The sequence below is a fragment of the Balaenoptera physalus genome (assembly GCF_965194825.1).
Source record: "Balaenoptera physalus genome assembly, chromosome: 4".
Lineage (NCBI taxonomy): Eukaryota > Metazoa > Chordata > Mammalia > Artiodactyla > Balaenopteridae > Balaenoptera > Balaenoptera physalus.
In genome coordinates this window covers 17,071,578-17,091,716 of record NC_138891.1, presented here as the reverse complement: position 1 = coordinate 17,091,716, position 20,139 = coordinate 17,071,578, and the positions used below count along the sequence as shown (strand labels likewise).

At 53.8% G+C, this 20,139-nt stretch overlaps 1 protein-coding gene across 1 annotated transcript in view; it reads left to right on the top strand.

Annotated features, from left to right (window-relative positions):
• Positions 1-20,139, top strand: part of RAB6B (RAB6B, member RAS oncogene family) — a 59,425-nt gene that overhangs the window by 6,584 nt on the left and 32,702 nt on the right. The gene's annotated exons all lie outside the window — the stretch shown is intronic.

The following is a 20,139-nucleotide window of genomic DNA, read 5'->3' as shown; positions in this document are numbered from 1 at the left end:
GTAACAAAGCCGGTGGAAGCCTGAGTGACTCGGCCAGGTGCCACCTATTCCCGGGGGGTGACATACCCAATGGACAGACCAGGGTTCAGGAGAAGGCAGATGATACCTCACCCCTGAGGGCAGAATGGAGCCTTTACAGTAAAGGTTACCTCTATAAAATGCATTAAAAGAGTGGCAGCCTGGAGCTCCAGCAGGACCGGCAAGGGAGGAAGACTTCATTTGGGTGCGCTCCGTGCTGGAGACCACAGCTTTCTTCCAGGGCCTGGGCAGTCGGGGGATGGGCTTGTTGCTTTAGTGGGGTTTCCCTCGAGAAAGGGGTTTCCAGTGTTGGGCACCCATTTCCCCCTGTGGCTGGAGATGAGGTGAGGGCAGGTCACAGAGGCTGGCTCGGCCAGGAGCTGGGACTTTATCCCGAGGGCAGCGGAGAACTGGTGGAGGATCCTCAGCTGGGGAGTGGCCTGGTCACGTCGCCGCTGGGGGAGGATCTGTCATTCTAGGGGCTTGGAGAGGAGGGTGGACGGGGAGGGGTCCAGTCCTCCCCCAGTTAACCCAGTGGGCATTTGGGAAAACCCACTGTGCCCGAGGCTCCACACAGGCATTGTGATCTTCCTAGCACCCTGTGGATAGACGTGGGGTTCACCCTGTTTTGCAGGCCGGGAGGCAGAGGCTCAGAGAGAGCTGGTCACGTCCAAGGGCTCTCTGCTCATGTGGCAGGATTGGAATCCGAACCCAGGTCACCATGAGAAACCATGGACTGTTGGGCCTCGTGCCTCAAAGGCAGGCCCAGGCCCAGGCGGAAACCAGGTCCACCGTAAATGCCTCCTAGGGAATTACGTGCCACGCTCTCTGCTGAGGAGGAGCCTGTAAGCACAGCGTGGGGGTGGGCGGGAGGAGGCCTTTGACTCCCCCAGGCTGGCGAGGGGCGCTGGGTGCCTGAGCCGGGAGGAGGGCAGTGGGCTCTCGGAAGGAAGCAGGGTCTCCTCGTGGGAGGCTGACGGAGCTGGGTTGCATAGCAGGCACTCCGCTCTCATACAGGGTGAGCTGCTTATCTGGGATGGTTTGAAGGGAGCTGATAGGGATGGGGGCACTAAAGTCCTCAAAGTCGGCCTGCAGCCCGCTGCCATGGAGGAAGGACCCTCCCCAGGTTCTAGCTGAGAACTCGTTACTCAGAAGGGAAGAACCAGTCGCACTGAGAAGCTGGTTCCTACCTGCTCTGGGGGTAGCCCTTCCTCTGGCCTCATTCTCCCTCCAGGGCTGGAGATACCAGGGCCCTGGAGACCCTGATGCTGTCTAGGGTCTGCCACCAGCTGGCCGTGTGGTTGGATTAGCCCCAGCCCATCTTTCGCTTTCTCGATATGTCCCTGGAGGCTAGTGGACTTGGTGATGGCTAGGGCCAGTGGAGCTCTAAGTGGTTCTGTAATTCAGCACCAGCTTAGAGTATGATGCCAAGCCAGTAACACTCCCAGCTGGGCACGGCACAGGTCAGAGGGGCTGCAGGGATGAATGCATGGGATCAGGGCCTCTGCCAACTGTTTCCCCTGGAACTGCCCTGGGCTCCAGTGCAGGGTCCTCTCCAGTCTGCCACCTCTTCTCTTGGCCAGCATTCTAGGCACACCTCCCTGGGCCCAGCCTTACCTACTGTGCCCTTAGGGTGCTCTGGTTCATCTCTTCTGATGATGTGTTTGGCTCAGGTTGCCAGGCAACAGAGATGGAGCTGTTTTGCCCTTCCTGCTGACAGGCATTTATCCCATACAGAGGACAGCAGAATGGGTGACAGCTCCCAGGTACTCCTACTCCAGGACACTTCCTTCTGTAGCCAGGTGGGTGGGTGGTAAGCGGGGAGGGCTGGGAAGGGGCCAGAGCCACGAGGGATATGCGGTGTCCCCAGTAGACCAGTCCCAGCTCCTACTCCAGCTCCATCACCAACGGCATCCTCTTGAGCCCTGGGCTTCCACCCCAGCCTGGCCCTCTCTGTCTGGGTGTTGGGATGTAACACCCAGACAGAGAGGGTCCTCAGAAATGAGGACCCCTGGTGCTCATTTCCCTCCAAGACAGTAGGGTCTTTATGACCTTGTTGGACTTTCAAGATGTGTCTAATACATCAATATGTGGCACATGCTAAATGCTCCAGTAAGAGGTAATTTTGTTGGTGAAATAGTGACGGCACCCCCCCCCCCCCGCTGCTCGTAGATGTATGAGGGGAAGAGAAGTAGGGGTGCAAGGTTTGGAGAATCACTGATGGACCGTTTTTGTGTAGTGAGCTGCAGGGCAGCGTTCTTGTGATCTGACAGGTAGAGCTGCTTATCCATTTTGTAGATGAGGGAAGTGAGGGTCTGAGAGGCGAAGGTGTTTACACAGGGTGCGGGACCCAGAAGCTGCTATTGCTGAGCTGGGAAGGACCCCCGGGTCTCTGACTCACTGGCCGGCATTTTCCCTGCTGCCTGGCCTGGCAGGGAGGGGGACAGACTCACCCTGACCCCCTGTGGCCCCACAGCTGCTTACAAGCAGAGCACCTCAAGTTCACTGCCACTGTCCTTCCCTGAGGACACGGCCCAGGGACTGCAGGCTGGAGGGTCTGCGGTGTTGTGAGTGGGACAGTTCTTGGACCGAGGTAGGTGGATCATAAGCCTCAGCCAGTGTTGATGTGAGTATTAACTACACAAGCAAGGCTGCGGGTGTGGTCTGCTGGGGAATCAGGGGAGGCTTCCTGGAGGAGGTGGTGCACAGTGAGCAGGAATTCACTGGCAGGTGAGGGAGGCATCATGAGCAGAGTGCCCAGCTGTGCCAAGGCTGAGGGCTGTGATGGGCGTGGGCCTTCCGGGGAATTGGGTATCTTTCACGTGGCTGGGCTCTGGCATGGTTGGGGGAACGTGGTGGGAGGAGTTGCACCTGGGGAAGCAGGGTCAGGCCACACGCAGGAGTCTGGGTCTTCCCTGCAGGCAGCCGGGACCCACTGGGGGGCTTCAACCAAGGAGGGACATGCTTATGGGTTAGAAGACAAGGCTATGGCCCACTTGCAGGCAGGAGATCCAGGTGGCCTGAACCAGGCCGGCTGGGAACATTCAGAGGATGGAATTTAGAGGAGGCCTTGTGACAGGTATCAGCTTGAGCTTCCTTCCAGCCCTGAAGTTCACCTCTGCTGGGAATGTACATTTTCTTGATCCTTTCTCTGTTGACTGAGGACTCAGGAACAGTGAAGGGTTGTAGAGGAGGGACTTCTGTCCTTCTCTGCAAGACCACACTGTCCCCAGATGTACCCAAACTGGCTGCCTTAAGCTCCTCTGCCCTTCCAGCCTCCACAATGCCCTGGGTGCTCCGGGACTGCTGGCAGCCCTTCCAGACTCTTCCCGTCTGCCAGCTGCTCAGGGCGGGTGTACACCTGGAGAGGAGCGGGCCGCTGGGTGTGTGAGCTCCTGCCTCTTGTGCAGCCTCCTGCCATTGCCTCCCTTGCTGGGCTTCTCTTCCAGCAGACACTGGACTCCCTTCCTTTGCTTTCTTCCATAGATTCCCTTGCTCTTCTCTGCCAGCTTCCAGCTCCCCAGCCAGCTCAGGCGTCCCTGAGGACTTGAGGGAGGACTGTGTGGGGAAGAGCTTCCCTCCCCGCCTTGGAAACAGAAACCTAGTCTTAAGCTGGCTGTGCAAAAGGCAAAGGGTGGGAGCCAGGGAGCTGGCGTGGAGACAGGGGGCTGCCTTCCTGAACCTGGCCCCCACCCGCAGGCCCGCTCATGGTCTGATGGTCTGTTCTCAAGGCCTGAAACGCCACCCTCCAAAGCCCTGGTAACCTCTGCTCCCTGCCCCTCATGTCTTCCGCCCGTGGAGGTTACTGAGCCCCACCTGGGTATTCCTTTGCCGGGGTAGCTGGTAGGGGGAGAATATCCTAATTATGCCTCGTCAGTGGTCACAGCACGGTTCAGGGGCCCCTGTGGGCAGGGCCACGTTAATGGTCTGTGAGGTCAGAGTGGGTAAGGAGACCTGTGCCCTCGGCTGGTGCTCAGCAGAGGTGTCACCCCTGCCCGGAGCTGCTGGCCTAGAGAAAAGGGCCTGGAAGCTGGCCGCAAGCAGCTCAGCCCAGCTTTGACCTGTTCGAAACCCCGCTGGGGACCCCTGTTGCCCCCATCCCGGGGCAGAAGCAGGACCAAGAGACACATCCCTGGTTCGGGACTGCAGAGCTGCGAGTGTGACCTCCTCATGGGCGTCAGGTCCCTCTGGGGGCGGCGTGCGGATTCCGAGAGAGGTAGAGAAAATGTTCTGTTCTGACCCTGTTGATGAGCGGGGAATAAACATCACACAGACTGAAGAGGGTAAAGTGAAGCATTCACACACACATTTCTTGTGTATTTCCCCATCCAGTGAAGGAGAGGGGGGAGTCGGGAAGTGCAGGGAAGAGAGGGCCATGGAGGCACTGAGGGGAGGCCCCCCCACCAGACACAGGTGCTGGAGCGCACCTTCACAGGCCTGCTGGCCGCCACGCGCTGCGGCCTTGGGAAAGCCCGGGTGGCGTAAGGCTCTAGGCAATGGTGCTCTCCGTCCTGGGGCCCCGACCAAATAGAATTAAAGGGTCCTGTGGAGGCACTGATTCCTGTTGGGGCACAGGAGTGACGGGACTAATTCTGTATTCATGTGGAGGATGAGCTGAGGGGTGGGGGCTGCAGCTGTGAGGAGGCTGACGACCCTCGCCAGGCAGAGCAGGAGTGGAGAGAAGGGCTCTCGCCTCGGCCCCGGGAGATGAGGGGGGGCGTTCTTCAGCTCCACGGCCCCAGTGCTGCGACACCGGGCCTCCATGAGCAGACGGAGCCTCGTCTCTCCCTCCCCAAGGCCAGCTGGCTCTGCCCCACTGGGACCCTGCAGTTCCCAGACTGGGCTGCTGCAAGTGGGGTCAAGCCTTGGGGCCAGGAGATTATTTGGTTCTGCTCTTCTCTGTGTAGAGAGCACCTCTGAGAAGGGTTTATTTTTAGGGAAAAAAAAAGCCGCTCTCAGATTAGCCACTTATTTTAGGGATATTAGCAGATCCTACTTGTAGCACCAGGATCCGGAAATTCTCCCCTGATTCTAATCCATCACTCCCCCACATACAGCCAAAGCACTGCCGGCTGCTGCCCACGTCAGAATGTGAAATGCAGGCCTGGAAAGGTGCCCTGCCAACCCACCCACACTGGTTCTCTCCCACCTGCATCAGAAGAGGGCAGAACCCCAGGTGTTGGGCCAGAAGAGCCAGCTCCTCCCCTTTCTCCGTCATGGAGCCGAAGGGTCCTCTAAGCCAGAGCTCTGGTCTGGACAGCAGTGTCCACTCATCTGTCCACCTCACCTCGGGGGCTGGAAGTGCTGTGGGAAATGTGTGGTGAGGTAGTCACAGCCCCTGCCCACCACAGCCTCCGTGCAGGGCACCTGGGGCCTTCAGTCCTAAACAGAGAGACCTGCAAGCTTCTGCTGCAGGTGACCAGCCACTAACACCGCCGCAGGAGAGGAGGCAGGGGCTGAGGGAAGAGTAGAGGGGGCATCTTTTAGGGATGTGAGATGGTTTGACAGGTACAACCTAAGGTGACCCTGAATGAGTCACCCCCTTGCCTAGTCCCTTCCCCTTGAATGCAGATGGAACCCGACACTTGGGTCTAGCCAGCATAGTATGGCAAAGATGATGGGCTGTCACTCCCATGGTTGTTTCTCTAAAAGACTCCTCTGCTGGCCTTGAAGGTGTGAGCTGCCATGTGGTGAGAGGGCAGTGAGGGGTCATGTGGTGAGGAGCTGTGGGTGGCCTCTAGGGGGAAAGCAGCCCCTGGCCGGTAGCCCCCAAGAAGGTGGAGACTCAGTCCTCCAGCCACGAGGGACTGAATTTGGTCAGCCACCACAGACAGGAGCTTGAAAGAGGACCCCGAGCTCCAGAAAGAAACATAGCCCTGCCAATACCACGACTGTAGCCTTGTGAGACTGCGAACAGAGGTCCCAGGAAAGCCGTGCCCAGACTCCTGCCCCAGGGGAATGGGATATAATAAATGTATGTTGTTGTTGTTTTTTTTAAATTTATTTATTAGTTATTTATTATTTGGTTGTGTTGGGTCTTCGTTTCTGTGCGAGGGCTTTCTCTAGTTGCGGCAAGCGGGGGCCGCTCTTCATCGCAATGCGCGGGCCTCTCACTGTCACGGCCTCTCTTGTTGCGGAGCACAGGCTCCAGACGCGCAGGCTCAGTAGTTGTGGCTCACGGGCCTAGTTGCTCCGTGGCATGTGGGATCTTCCCAGACCAGGGCTCGAACCCGTGTCCCCTGCATTGGCAGGCAGATTCTCAACCACTGCGCCGCCAGGGAAGCCCATGTATGTTGTTTTGATCCACTGACTTTGTGGTATTTGTTACACAGCAACAAATAACTAATACAGATGGGGTGAAGATTTTTCCAGGGAAGACACACCTTAGAGATGTCCTCCTTTTGCAGACAAGGAGTTGGAGCTTCCGTGAGGGATATGACCTGCTCCTGGTTAAGCAGCTGGCTGGGGCCGTGGGAGGAGGGAGGCCCCGGGAGTCGGGTCCTGGTTCTTGCTCTGCTACTGCTCTCCCTTCGTGCAGCTTTGAGCAAACCCTCCTGCTTCCTGGGCCTCCAATTTTTCCTCTGTTACGTGAAGGACTGGATCTGATGATCTCTAGGTGCCTTCTTGCCATGACTTGGTATCCTGAGGCCACTCTGATCTGTGATCCTTCTAGAAGCCAGACGTCAGGGCCTTAGTGAGTTTTAATCTCTGCTGCTCCTCCCGTGTTGTGTGTTTCCACTGCGGCTTCAGGAGGCATGATCTTCCTGTCCTGGGCATACTTCCGTAAGCCTGATGGGTTCAGGCAAATCTCTGAAGTGGAGCTCTTGGCTCTGTACCAGGAGTTACTATCTGGCCGTGACCCTGGGGCCATGTGATCCTGGGCAAGCGGCCCCTCTTCTCTGACCTCACATCTCCTAGCTCAGTGAGAGGCTTGGACAAAATTAGTTCCAGAGTCCTCGATGGCTCACACCCTCTGTGGTGCTGCTTTGGAGAAGGGCTCCTTAAGGACCTGGAGCTTGTGGGATGGGACAAGTGAGCCTGGATACATCTTCTTGGTACCTAGGCATCCAAGTCCAGGGGCAGACCTGGATATACGCCCAGTTCCTTGTTCCCCAGCCTGGCCCTCCGGCCACCTCCGTGCCTGGCCAGCAGTCATCTCTGGTCCACAAGGGCTGGAGACAAAGAATCCTCCTTGCCTGCTGGGTGGTCCTGTGCTCACTCTCAGGCCCAGGGGTCCGGAGATCTAGAGTGCATCTTCCACCCCCGAAACAATGGTCCTCGTCTCTAAACTTCACCTGGAAGGCCATGCCTACTCTCCAGGTGAATCTTGAGCAGGTGCCCTTGAGCCCATCCTGAGGGCAGGAGGGGTCTTCTTTCTGTGGACTGAATGGGGAGGTCTCCACATCCACTCTTCCCTCACCAGCTGGCTCTGGACGTGCAGGGGCTGGGATTGTGCTCATTTCCTCTTTGGCAAAGCAGCAAGGTGCACAGACTGAGCAGGCTGTGTGAGGGTATGCAGGGACAGGAGGGGGCGCTGGGCCCCCACAAGTGCCAGGAACAGCTCCCTGTGCTCGGGGAGGCCTTGGAGTCAGCACCCTTGGTCAGTGCCAGCCCAGCGTTCCTCTGAAGGATGCCATGCCTCCAGCAACCTGTGACCTTGAGGCCACCTTCCACCTGACCAGGCGAGCTTGATCTCATGGCCAGGCAACAGCTGGGCCCCCTTGGATGGGGGCTGTGGGTCCACTGTCACAAGGCCCCTCTGACTGGACCTCAGCTGATAATCTGGAAAACACAAGCCATGGCTCTCAGCGCTCTGTCCACGCATTGTCACTGCCCCACTGTCCTCTCCCTGTGAATGAGGCTTTTAATAGCAATGCCACAAGCAATTTGCCTTAGGAAGAGAAGTATAAATGTGAGCATGTACGTATATTACTTTGCCAACCTCCATGCTGTGGATGAACCAATAGTTCCTCTTAGTTAAAGAAACTACCAAATTGCATTAACACCAGCCTTATCAAAAGATCAGCTGGTGGTGGGAATTTAGCATGTGTTTCTTCCTTCTCTCAAACATACATATCCTCACTATGGATGAATTCTTCACAGCACCCATGCAGCTACTCAGACATGTGACATGATTGGCCAGCGTAGGGTCTGACTAGAGTTGGGCTGAGCCTCAAGCCAATTGGAATGGAGTGCATCCTGCCCATCCAGGTCTGGCTGTCCAGGGAAGCCAAGCCAGAGTGTGTGCACCGCAGGCGGGGGCTCCTGTTCTAGCTGGGGGTGGCGAGTGGCTAGCACTCAAAGCTAGCAGGTGCTGATGCTGCTGTTGGGACCTGGAGGGGAGACCCAGCACCTCTTTGAAGCTGAGAAGAGTGTTCAAGATGACTCAGTGAGGTAGAGAGGGTCCAGACAGTGGGTGAGCTGGCCATGGTGGGGAGGAACTCTGCAGCCCACATGAGCTGTGTGCTCAGGCTCAGGTGGTTTTCAAGAAATCCTGAAGACGTCATCCTTGATGAGGTTCTCAGTTTCGTAGCTAAGGCACCAGGGGTACTAGAGAGTTCCCCCACACACCAGGGCTTCTGGTGCCTGCTGGGTTGAGAGAGAGAGTGTGTGTGTGTGTGTGTGTGTGTGTGTGTCTGTGTGTCTGTGTGTGTGTGTGTGTGTGTGTGTGTGTGTGTGTTTGCATGCATCTAAGTGAGCATGAGCACATGGTGGTTATGCCAGGGTTCTGCCCACCAAGCTGTCCTGTCCAGGCTTACTCCATCTTCTGGCCTGTGGTTAGAAGGGCTCACAGCAGTTCCCCAATGCCCAGCTAGGTCCCTGTTCTTGGTGAAGACTGTTGATGCCAAGTACAGTTATATTCTGTTTCCTTAGGAAAATTTCACATTGACCACAACGTTTAATCAGAACAAGCCATTTCCTGAATATGTGCAGAATCTGAGACAGGGATATAACACACATATGTATGTGTGTGCGTAATTTAAAAAATCATCATATTTCGTTTTTTCCTTTAACTTTTTATTTTGACATAAGTTTAGGCTTATAGAAAGTTGTAAGACTAGTATGAAGACTTCTCACATGCCTTCCACCCAGAATGTTAACATTTTACTGCTCTTGTGGGATTCATAGCACTTCTGTGAGATAGGCACTTCTGCCTCCATTGTACAAATGAGGATGCTGAGCCTCAGAGAGGATAGTAACTAACTCAAGATCACACAGCAAATAAGTGGCAGAGCCAAGATTAAAATCCAGGCTTGTCAGTGTGTGTGCTGACCATGTGTGATGTAAGCGTGAATGTGTAGGTGTCTTGCTCCTTCTGCCCAAAGAACTTCCTTTCTTGTGTTGTAGATCTGCTAGCAAGAAATTGTCTTGGCATCTGACTTCTTTATATCAACTCCATTTTTGAAATATTTTTGCTGGGTATAAAATTCTATGTTGACAATATTTTTCTTTCAGTACTTCAGAGATGTCAGTTCATTTTCTTCTGGTTTGCATGGTTTCTGACAAGGTAACAAAGATTTTTATTCTATGTTTTCTTAGGCCTGTGATCCAATATATTCTTGTTATTTCTGTTTAAACAGTCAGTTATCTTTTAAAGAGATTTCAATGATACAAAAGAAATCTTACACATTTTCCCAGGTAGTGACCATTCCCTGTGTTCACTATTCCTTTATGTGGACCCACATTTCCATCTGGTGTCATTTCACTTTTTCCTGGAGTACTACCTGTACAGGTCTGCTGTTGATGAATTCTATCAGCTTTTGAGTATTTGAAAAAGTTTTTATTTCATCCTTGTCTTTGAAAAATGTTATATAGTATATGTCTGAAAGTTACAGAATTCTAGGTTGATAAGTTTTTCTTTCAGGACTGTACAGATATTGCTCCATTGTCTTCTTGCTTGCATTGTGTCTGAGGAGAAGTTGCTGTCTTCTTTATCTTTGTTTCCCTGTATATAGTGTGTCATTTTTCCCTGGCTACTTTTATGATTTTCTCTTTATCACTGATTTGGTGCAATTTGATTATGATGTGCCTTTGTGTGGTGTCTTCTATGTTTCCTTTGCTTTGGGTTCGTTGAACTTTTTGGATCTGTGGTTTACATTTTCTCTCAAATTTGTAATATTTTCAGTAAAACTTTCTTCAAATCCTTCGAGGACTCCAAATACATGTATGTTAGTCTACTTGATGTCATCCTACGGCTCACTAGTGTTCCAGTAATTTATTTCTATTCTTTTTACTTTGTGTTTTATTTTAGATATTACTCTGTCTTCAAGTTCATTGATCTTTTCTTCTGCGTTTAATCTGGGATTAATCTGTTGCTAGCCCATCTAGTGTATTTTTCGTTTCCCACATTGTAGTTTTTACTTCTAGAAGGATGATTTGTGTCTTTTTAAATATCTTCCACATCTCTGTTTAACTTTTTGAACATATGAAATGCAGTCATAATAATTGTTTTTTTAATATTTTTGTTTGCTAATTCTAACATTTATGTCAGTTTCGACTGATTTTTTTCTCCTTATTAAGGATTTATTTTATTGCTTCTTTTCATGCCTGGTAATTTTTTATTGGATGCTAGACATTGTGAATTTTGTCATGTTGTGTATTGGATGGTTTTTGTATTCCTATAAATTCTTAGGATTTGTTAGCTGGGACTGGAGTGGTGCTCAGTCTGGGGCTAATTATTTCCCACTCTTGAGGCACAGCCCTTCAGAGTTCTCTCCCAATGTCCCATGAATGAGGAAGCTTTTCACTCTGGCTGGTAGGAACAGGCACTATCCCAGGCCTATGTAGATGCCAGGTACTGTTTCCTTTTTAATCCATTTGGGTGGTTCTTTCCCAAGTCTTGAGCAGTTTCTTTACACACCTTTGCTGATCAGTCCTCAGCTGAAGACTTAAGGGAGCCGCTTCGCAGACCTCTGGTGTTCTGTCTCTCTCTGTGCACCTCTTTCCTCTCTTGTGAACTTCAGCTGCCTTGTTTTCTCCAGACTCTCAGCTCTATCTCCCCATTCCCTGTGCCATGTCCTGAAGTTTTCTCAAGGCAACAATTTGGGGGCAGTTGGGGGGCTCACTTGATTTGCTTCATGTCTCTCAGGGTTTACTGTCCTTTACTGCCCTTATGTACTGTCTTGAAAATCATTGTTTCATATATTTTGTCTGTCTTTTGATTGTTTCCAGTGAGAAGATAAATCTGATGACTGGAAGCTAACATCTTGGGTCTTTGTTTTTTCATTTAATCATTTATTTGTAGGGGACACTGGTCTGGGCCCATGAGTGAGAACATTGGCTTGGACAGGAGTGTTGTCTGGTCTAGTTAGTATTCTTGATTTTCATCTGTGATGTTCATGCAATTAATTATATAAACGTAAATTTGCTGCATGATTTCTGTGCTCTGGACTCTCTGCAAGAACTTTCTGCTATCCAGCTCTTATTACAATCTCATCATTAACAACTAGTTTGGTCTTGTCTTATGAATACTGTGAATCGTACAGTTGATCACATTAGCTTTTTTTTTTTTTTTTTTTTGCTCTGACCTCCAGAGAGCTCAGGCAGTTTCTTAGTCTGACTTTAATGATCAGGTAATATATTTTAAGATGTATGTCTGTGAACAAACTTTTTGCTCCAGCCTTCTCTTTTTAGCTTATTTATCCTTTCCCTTATATCCCTCTCAAAATTCTTAGTTGCAGATAAGAGAAATCTACTCTCACTCTCCAGCTGATTCAAGCAGACAGTGTATCAGAGCAATGACTGGGGAGCGCAGAGTCTCTGGGAGGGTCAGAGTCAGAGAACCAGGCTTGGAGCAGCAGCCTGAGTCACACCAGGACTGGTCCAGGGAGAGACACAGTCCCTCTGCTGGGTACTGTCAAAGGCTGACGTTGAAACCCACATCAGAATCCAGGGACATCCCACACCTCACTAGATTCATGTCGGTCATTTCTGGTGAGTCTCACGTGAGCATCTGATGTGAGAAGTCTAGGTCGGATGCCTACAACAGAGCTGCAAGGGAGGCTTTTGCATTGGGGAGGATGGCTTTAGACCTCCCCAACACAGTAGGGGCATTCAAAGGAACTGGGCAGCTATCCACTATTGTTATTGATAGGAAGCTACTGTATCCTGATATTATTTTAAATAATATAGTCACCGGTGATCCTTTTGTGGGGGGAAAAAAGGAGAGGGTTAACCCAGGCTATCAGATGAGTGCAAGCACTCCTGGGCACAGCAGTCATGCCAACGCGCAGCCTGGTGCACCCTCCCTGGCCTCCGTGCCCCTCCGCCCTCCCACCAGAGCAGACAGCGGAGCACAGCCCCTTCTTGGGCTCTCAGGGCTCCAGGCCGGTGGAGGTGGGAGTGGGAATGGGATGAAATGTTTGAAGGTTAGCGAGACCCAAGGGTCAGAGGGACTCCGCCCACAGCTGGAAATGAGCCCCTCCCTTGGTCCTTTTATCTAGCTGCATTTCAGGCTTGGTAAGCATTGTCATGCCTCAAACTGGAAGCAGCCCTTAAAGACCATCTAGCCTGACCTCGTTGGAATAATGACCTCTTAGCTCAGTGAGTGGCAGAGGTGAGATATATGTTGGTGGGGGGAGGGAGTGGATGACACCCCACAGCCACTGACCCAGGGCAGGCTTTCCTGGCATCACTGGGCTCAGACAGAGCAGATGCGGACAGTTGGAGGACAGTGGGGAAGCGAGAGCGTCGGGGATGGACCAGGCTCCCAGCTGGAGCAGGAGAAAGGGCCTGGGCCGGACCAGCCCCTACCACTGTCCTGCGACCCCTCCCTCTGCTCCTCCTCCCTCCTCCCTCCTCCCTCCTCTGTTCTGTCTTCCCTGGGTCCCCGGTGAGGCCCAGGTGACTGAGCATCCTCTGGCAGAGGGAATTAACGCACTTAATTAAAGTGTCCAATTAAGAGCTTTGCATATTTCTTAATTACCGCCTGAGTCTTTGGGGGGATGGTTTGAAATGGGATTTTCACGTGTTTCCTCATTTAGCCTATGGTGAGCCAGCTGGCGCCTCAGGGCTCAGGTAGGAGCTGGCAGAGCCCTATTCTGCAGCAGCTCTTCGGAGCATGAGGTGGCAGGGTGGGGTGTGCAGCAGGAGCCCGGCGCCCAGCACCCCACGCTTCTCCACCTTGCAGGAGGGCAGGGCTGGGTTTTCTGGTTTGTGAAAATAGAACAAAAGGAAACAAGGATCAGACAGATGAAGCTGGTGTCTCCAGTTGTTCGTCTTATCACCACAGGGCCTGGGGGCTGTGCACCCCATGGTCAGGCCAGGAATGGGGGACTTGGTAGGCAGGGAGGTGCATGGGACTGGTGGCGCCATCTCCCCAGGCCCCTGCAGAGCAGGGACACTGGACCAGGAAGGGACTGGCCTCCTTCCCAGCATCAGGATGAGGACTGGGCCCCTCCATGGCAGGCCCTTCCCAGCACTCCCCAGCATTTCCCATCTGTGTTCTGCAAACTGAGCTGATGGGACACCTGAGTTAGCTGGGCCCATCGTAGGAATGGATTGCTGGTCTGAGCCCTGGGGAAGCAGATATGCCTTTTCAGCCCCGAGGGCCACCTTGTGACAGCTTCGGACCTTCTCTGACCTGGGCAGGCTGATGGGGCTATGGGCCAAGAATGCAGAGACCCTTTCCCTGGCATGGGGACTGCTTTCCTAAAAACACAAGTGTCTGAGAGGTGGGCAGCCCGCCAGGGCAGCCTGGAGATGGCAGTGAGGTCTGCCACATCTTTCCTGCCTGCCACCCTGGGCCCAGCTCTGTGACCCCGAGGAGGACCAGGGGGGACCCCACTGACCATCCAGTGGCGCCCCTGCGCTGGTGTGGGCAGCAAACGTGAGTGAGCAGCTGGGCACAGACTGTGGGGCAAGGTTCGGGTGTGGCTCGGTGGGGGGGACCCCAGGGGAGGGGCACACGCTGCCAGGTCTTGGCAGACCCTCTACCAAGTCTCCAGCGAACTTCTTGCTCTCTGCCTCACATATTGCCCCATTTCTGGCCCTCACGGCAGTCTTTCCACCTCCACCCTCACCCGCAGTGGAGGTGACAGGTCAGAGAGGGGTCCTTCCTGGAGCGAGAGAGTGTCGGAGTGGGAGTCTGGGGGCTCACAGCCCACTCAGCTGTCAGCCTGTGGCCCGGGCACCAGCCACGCCCGGGAACTCTCATAGGCACTGACCCCAAAGCCCTGGGAGTCTGGCTTCACGTGGCAGCCATGGCGAGATGTGGGTAAGGGACAGCTGTATGCGGAGGACACCTCAGCCTCACGTCACCAGACCCCTCTGGTCCCTCTCCTGGGAATGCTGTCCCCCTGATGCCTCGTCTTCACCAATCAAGACCCAGCCCAAATGCCACCGCCTGCAGGATGCTTCTGCAATTCCCCAGCAGAGTGGCCTTGCCTTTTTGTTGGCCTCTCGGTACCCCTTCTCAAGTTGCCTCACATCTTAGGTGTTTGCACCTGAATCTGGCTCTGCCACCGGGTGAGGGCTGCTGTAGGGCAGAAGGACATCTGCTTCTCACTGTGAATTCTGCGCCTAGCCTGGGCCTAGCACGGAGTAAGCCCCCACTGGGTGTTTGTTGAATGAGTAGAGAGGCCTCACGTCCTCTGCAGCTACCTAGAAGCCACCTGAATGTACAAAAATCTGTTTACCTGGGACCTGCCACTGAGATGGGGACTGGGGCCCATGGGAGGCTGGGGGAGTGAGTGGCCCCCAAGGGTGAGGTCCAGGTGGGTGCTGCTAGCTGACTGTGAAGGGCCACCTTGCACTGGTGGAACTTAAGGGTGTGTGGAACCGAGCTCATTGGGACAGCCCACGGGTATGCAAGACCTCTGGGCCCGAAGCTTAGATGTGGATAAGGAAAGGACTGTTCCGTGGTGACATCAATAATGGAAAATAAGCTTAGATCCTCAGCTCATGAGGTTGAATGATTATTACCCATCATTATGTAATGATTTTTTTCTGAATGTAGTGCTGGTATTTGTGCTTTGGTCTGACAATTTTAAAGAAAGCTTTTATGGGTGACCTGAATCCAGAGTGATGACTTGGTGTTTGCTCCTTGTCCAGTTTGCTTGGGCTTAAGGAATGGCCCCATCATGTGCTAGTCACAAAGCCAGGTGTCAGGGAGGCGTCCTGGGCTCTCCTCTGAGTCTGACCAGTTACTATGTCCCGTCACTCTCCTCTGCTCTCCACTTCTCCCCAGCACCACTGCCTTTGCTTTAACTGAGATCCGCCATCCCTCGCTGGATTCCTGCCCCCAATCTGGCCCCTGTAGGCCCTTCCCCCTTAGAAGTGTAAGTTTTCTTCCTAAAGCACAGAACTGTTGCTCTGATTACCTAATACTCTATAACAAACCACCCCAAACTTAGTGGCTCAAGAGGATGAAAATATTTACTTTGCTCAGGAATCTATAGTTTGGGCAGGTCCTAGCAGGGAAAGGGTGCCTCTGTTCCACTTTGATGGCTCCAAGGCTGGGGCTTGAGTCATCTGAAGGCTCGCCCACCCACAGGTCTTCTGGCTGTTGGCTGCTGGCTGGAGGCCTCCGTTTCTCGCACATGGGTGTCTCCATGTGGTTCTCCCACGTGTAGGCTGCCTTGGGCTTCCTCACAGCATGGCGGCTGGGTTGAAGGGCTAGCTTCCAGAGTGTGAGGGAGCTGGAGCACTCCAGACCGAAGCTGTGCTGCCTTTTCTAACCTTGCCTTCAAGTCACACACAGTGCCATTTCTGCCACAGTCACAGGCCCGCAGATTTACCTCTGGATAGGGTGTCTGTGGTACATTGTAAGAAGAGCACATGGTATGGGGCATATTTTGTGAGCCATCATGGCCATATGAGCTGCCACACCTTTCCCATCACCTCTCTGCTTAAGACCCTTCGGAAGCTCCTGCCACCCCTGGGAGAGAATCGTGCTCCTTGATGTGGCCACATGGCCTGGCCATCTAGACCCTGGCCCACCGGGCTTGCCACTATCTGTCCGTCCCTTCCCTTCCTCTACAACTGGCCCCAGAGATGGATTTTGGTTTAAATCACCTCAGTGGCCACACGTAGCTTCCTTGAACAGTGTTTGTCGTTTACCCCTCTCCTTACACACCTGGTCTGGCCCCATTTTCCCTGAGACAAAGGACAGGGGAAATGACCTTGACCTTGTTGCCTCTCATCTCTTTGCACAAGCTTTTTATCTTCCTGCCTGTGTGCATTTGCTCCCACTGTTCCCTCCGCCCGAAATACCTGGTCTCCTCTGACCCCCCTTCCCACAGTTCAACAGCTGCCCTTGCAGCCTTCCTGATGCCCAGCCCCCTGGGCCCCCGCCGTTGTGATCTCCTGCTTTGCTGCTGGTCAGACCTTCCCATAAACCAGCGCAATGTCATTCATGAGGTGAGGTCTTTGGCGTCATATCTGGTTTTATACGTCAGCTCCCCTGCTTCCCAGCCATGTGACCTTGGGGCTAAGAACCACCTCATTGGATCATGATGAGTATTAATGAGGAAACCTTAGAATTTCTTGTCTGGCACTGAGCAGAATCCCAGTAAGAGTTAACGTTTCCATTCCTTCTTTCTAGAGCCTCCTAGTAAGTGCTCAGGAATGAATTTTCTCACCCTCATTTGGGTGAAAGAGGGAAAATACGTCTCCCTGCTTAATCATGTGGGATTAAACCACCAGAAGATTATAAGAATATTGCTGAGCCATGAGCAGAGAGAAAAAAGCTCAATAATGATTGCCTGCTTATTTTTAATAAAATCCTTCCAGTAGAGCTGAATCTCTGCCCTGGGAAAGAGCTCCACGTTGCTGCAGTGGTGTCCGAGAGCAGTTGTTAGAAGGACAGTGGGACAGTATGACCTTGAGAACAGGGCTGTGTGGGGAGGACGGCCCTCCCACAGGCTGCAAGGGGCCTCAGGAGGGCGGGGGGCCTCAGGGGGAGGGTCTCCCACCCCTCCCCCCGCCCAGCCCTGTCTGAGCTGCTTGAATGCGCTGCCCTCTTGGGCCTCCCCTTGGCTGGCCCAGTGGTGGTGCCCAGTCAGGCGACGGCTCCAGCTGTCACGCTGCTCTTTGCGGTGAGACGAGAGTGGCCAGGTAGGTGGGCTGTGCAGGCTCTTCATACCCAGGTTCCAGCACCTTCCACCCAGAGCGGTTGTTGAGGGTGGGGTGTGGGGTCAGGAAGTGCATGGGGCGGCCCCTTTACCCAGCCAGCTCCTTTACGTGATGCCAGGGCAGCAGTGGGCGAGGGGCCCCTTTGTAAAGCTCTGCCTCAGGGCCCTAGGGACAAAGCATGGAGGCACCTTTCCTGCTGTTGGTGCTGCATAGTGTTGCCTGGGCTCTGCTCTGAGGGCTCGTTGGTCCCCTGCAGGCTGGTGAGCCCCACTTTGGAGCCCCGGGGCCATGGGTCAGGGTGGAGGCCTGGCCCAAGTTGGGGCCGGGACAGGACACACCAGCCATGGAGTTGATGCACACTTGCCTGCAGTAAAGGGTGCACACGGAGGCCGCGGGGAGGATGAGCAGTTAGAGGCCTCTAAGCAGGGAGGCCACGCTGACAAGTTCAGACAGGGTCTCAGCCATGTTGTCCTGGCAGCCGTGGAAAGAGTATGGGTGGTCTTGGGGAAGCTCTGAGGCAGGGAAGAGGAGGGCTTCTGCTCTGAGAAATGAGAAAAACCACCTAGAAGAGTGGGAAGAAATCATCCCCTTTTGATAACAAGGCTGTCATTCAGTCCAGGCCTCAGCTGGGGTTCTGGGCCCCAGGTGTCCTAACCCATCCATCCTTGCTTTGCTGAGCCCTCCGTTTGCCCAACACATGCCTGAATTCCCAGTTTCTGGCCTTGCAGGTTGGGTCAAGCACTGCCTGAGTAGGGAGAGGCCCTGCCTCCAGCCCATCACAAGAAAAAGGTGCCTTGACTTGGCAAGGCTATTACCGGAGCTCCGTGACATCTACAGTGGTGGCAATAATGACCCGGCAGAATCCTGAAACCCAGCGTGACCCAAAGATGCTGAGGAGTGTCAGGGGTAGGAGCTCAGTCCCTGGTCCGACCACCTTATCCTGGCCCTGCTCAGCTCTGGCCCTAGGCAAGGAGCTGTCAGCTTGTTTCCCCTTGTATAAAATGGGGGTGCATGAGTACCTGCTTCAGGGTTGGGGACTAACCAGGGTGGTCTTAAGGGCTTAGTACAGCGTTGCCGCAAACACAAAAGTCCTGCAAGCTTCAGGTAGGCGGGTGTCCCGTCTCCTCTGTTTACTGCTGTCGTGTAAATCTGTGCCTGGCACAGCCTTGGGGTGTGCCTGACACACTCCGTAAATAGAGGGTTCAGGTGTTGCCTGTTAATGGTGACTGTGAGAAAGCTCAGAAAATACGGGCACTGGCCAGGACCCCACACCTAAAAGTTCCTCCTGCACAGTCCCAGGACACTACTTGTTTCTTTGGCATTTTCTCCTCCCACCTAGCAGTCACCCTGCAAGCCACTATGAAGCCACTGGCAGTGGCTGGCGCCTCAAGAAGGGGAACTTTGCAGAGAAGCCTTGCAGGGCTTTCTAATCTCTCAGCTCCTCTGTGAACCTCCTGTTCCTTTAGTGGCTTTTGGGGATTCCGCTGTCTCTCCTCCCTGCCTGCTCAGCTGCCCCAGGGGAGAGCCTGCTGGAGAAGAGGACCGTGTCCCTTTTGCCAGGGTGTGGGGTGCTGTGTGTCACCACAGAGGGGAGCTGCCAGGGGGCCCTGCAGTACCTCTCTTCCCGAGCAGGAAGGAACTTTCCACTGTCTCTTGGAAAAGGAGGATGCCGTGCGCTCCCTGATTTCATCCTCCTCCTGCTGGCTCGGGTTGCTCCACTTTTCACCCTGTGGTCGGTCCCCTAAGCAGTTCCCAGCCTCAGAGCCGATCCTTCGGGTGTGGGAAGCCCCCACTTCTCACCTTCGTGTGAGTTTAAGTGGAGATTGAAAACAATTGGAAAGCACTTTACAGATTTAATTTTTATTAGAAGCTCAAAGGGCAGTTTCCAGGTAAACTTACCAGAGATCCTGGGTGTATTACTGCTCACCCCAGAGATACTGAGAAGAGAAACAAGGCTATTCTGACACCAGCGGGTGTACTGCAATCCAGTCCTGGCGCTACCCGCTCTGAGCTGGTGTCAGACTGCCCAGGTTTAAGGGCACAGTCCCCAACTAGACTGCCACCCACCTCAGACACAAGCTGTGAGTGGGGTCCCCAGGGGCACCCGCACTTCTGACCAGCTGGCTACAAATCTGGGGGTGCCCACGACCCTCCTCAGGTTCCATAATTCACCAGAATAACTCACAGAACTCAGGAAAGCACTCTACTTACAATTACAGTTTTACTATGAAAGATACAAATCAGCAACAGCCCAATGAAGAGACATGAAGGGCGAGGTCTGGGAGGGCCTGGAACCGAGCAGCGTGTCTTCTCCCCATGGAAGACAGTTGCCCTTCCCTTACAAGTGCTTTCCCAGAGGAACCCCATTGGGTTGCCCTGCTCCGTCCAGGCAGTGACCAGCCACCCTTCCAGGCCCAGCTTGTGGACATCCCGTCCGAGAATCGGGGAGAAGCGGAATGAGAGCTCTTGGGCGCTGGCTGTCTTGCGTTCCCTGCCAGAGTTATCTGTCTTCAGCAGCCCGGAGCACGAGGAGCTCTGAGCCAAGCTCAGCTGGTCCGGTCCCCCTCTGAGCCTCCCAGGGCCATGGCTGAGACTCGGTGGGACGGAGTAGCACTCCATGCTGGGCCTGACCTAACAAATATTCCTATCGCCCTTCCTTCCCACCCAGATGCTCACAAATGCTGCAGCAGGCATTTCTGCCACAGCCAGGCCTCAGGGGACCTGCACAGGGTTAGGTCAGAAGCCAAACCCTGCAATCTGGGAAATTAGCAGCATTTATGGGATTCCCAAGAGACTTCCTCATTCTTTTCGCCATACCAGTGGTTCTCCGTTGGAGGTGTTACTGCCCCTTAGAGGGCATTTGCAAATGTGCAGGGGAGTTCAGGCTTGTCACAGTGACGGGGGATCCTGAAGGCATTTACCCAGCAAGTTCCGGGGGTGCTAAACACCCTGCGAGGAGCTGGACAGTCAGGCACACGTCATGAAAAATAGTCCTGCCCAAGAGAGACACTGGGGAATACTTTACTTCCCCTGCCCCATGGTTTCTTG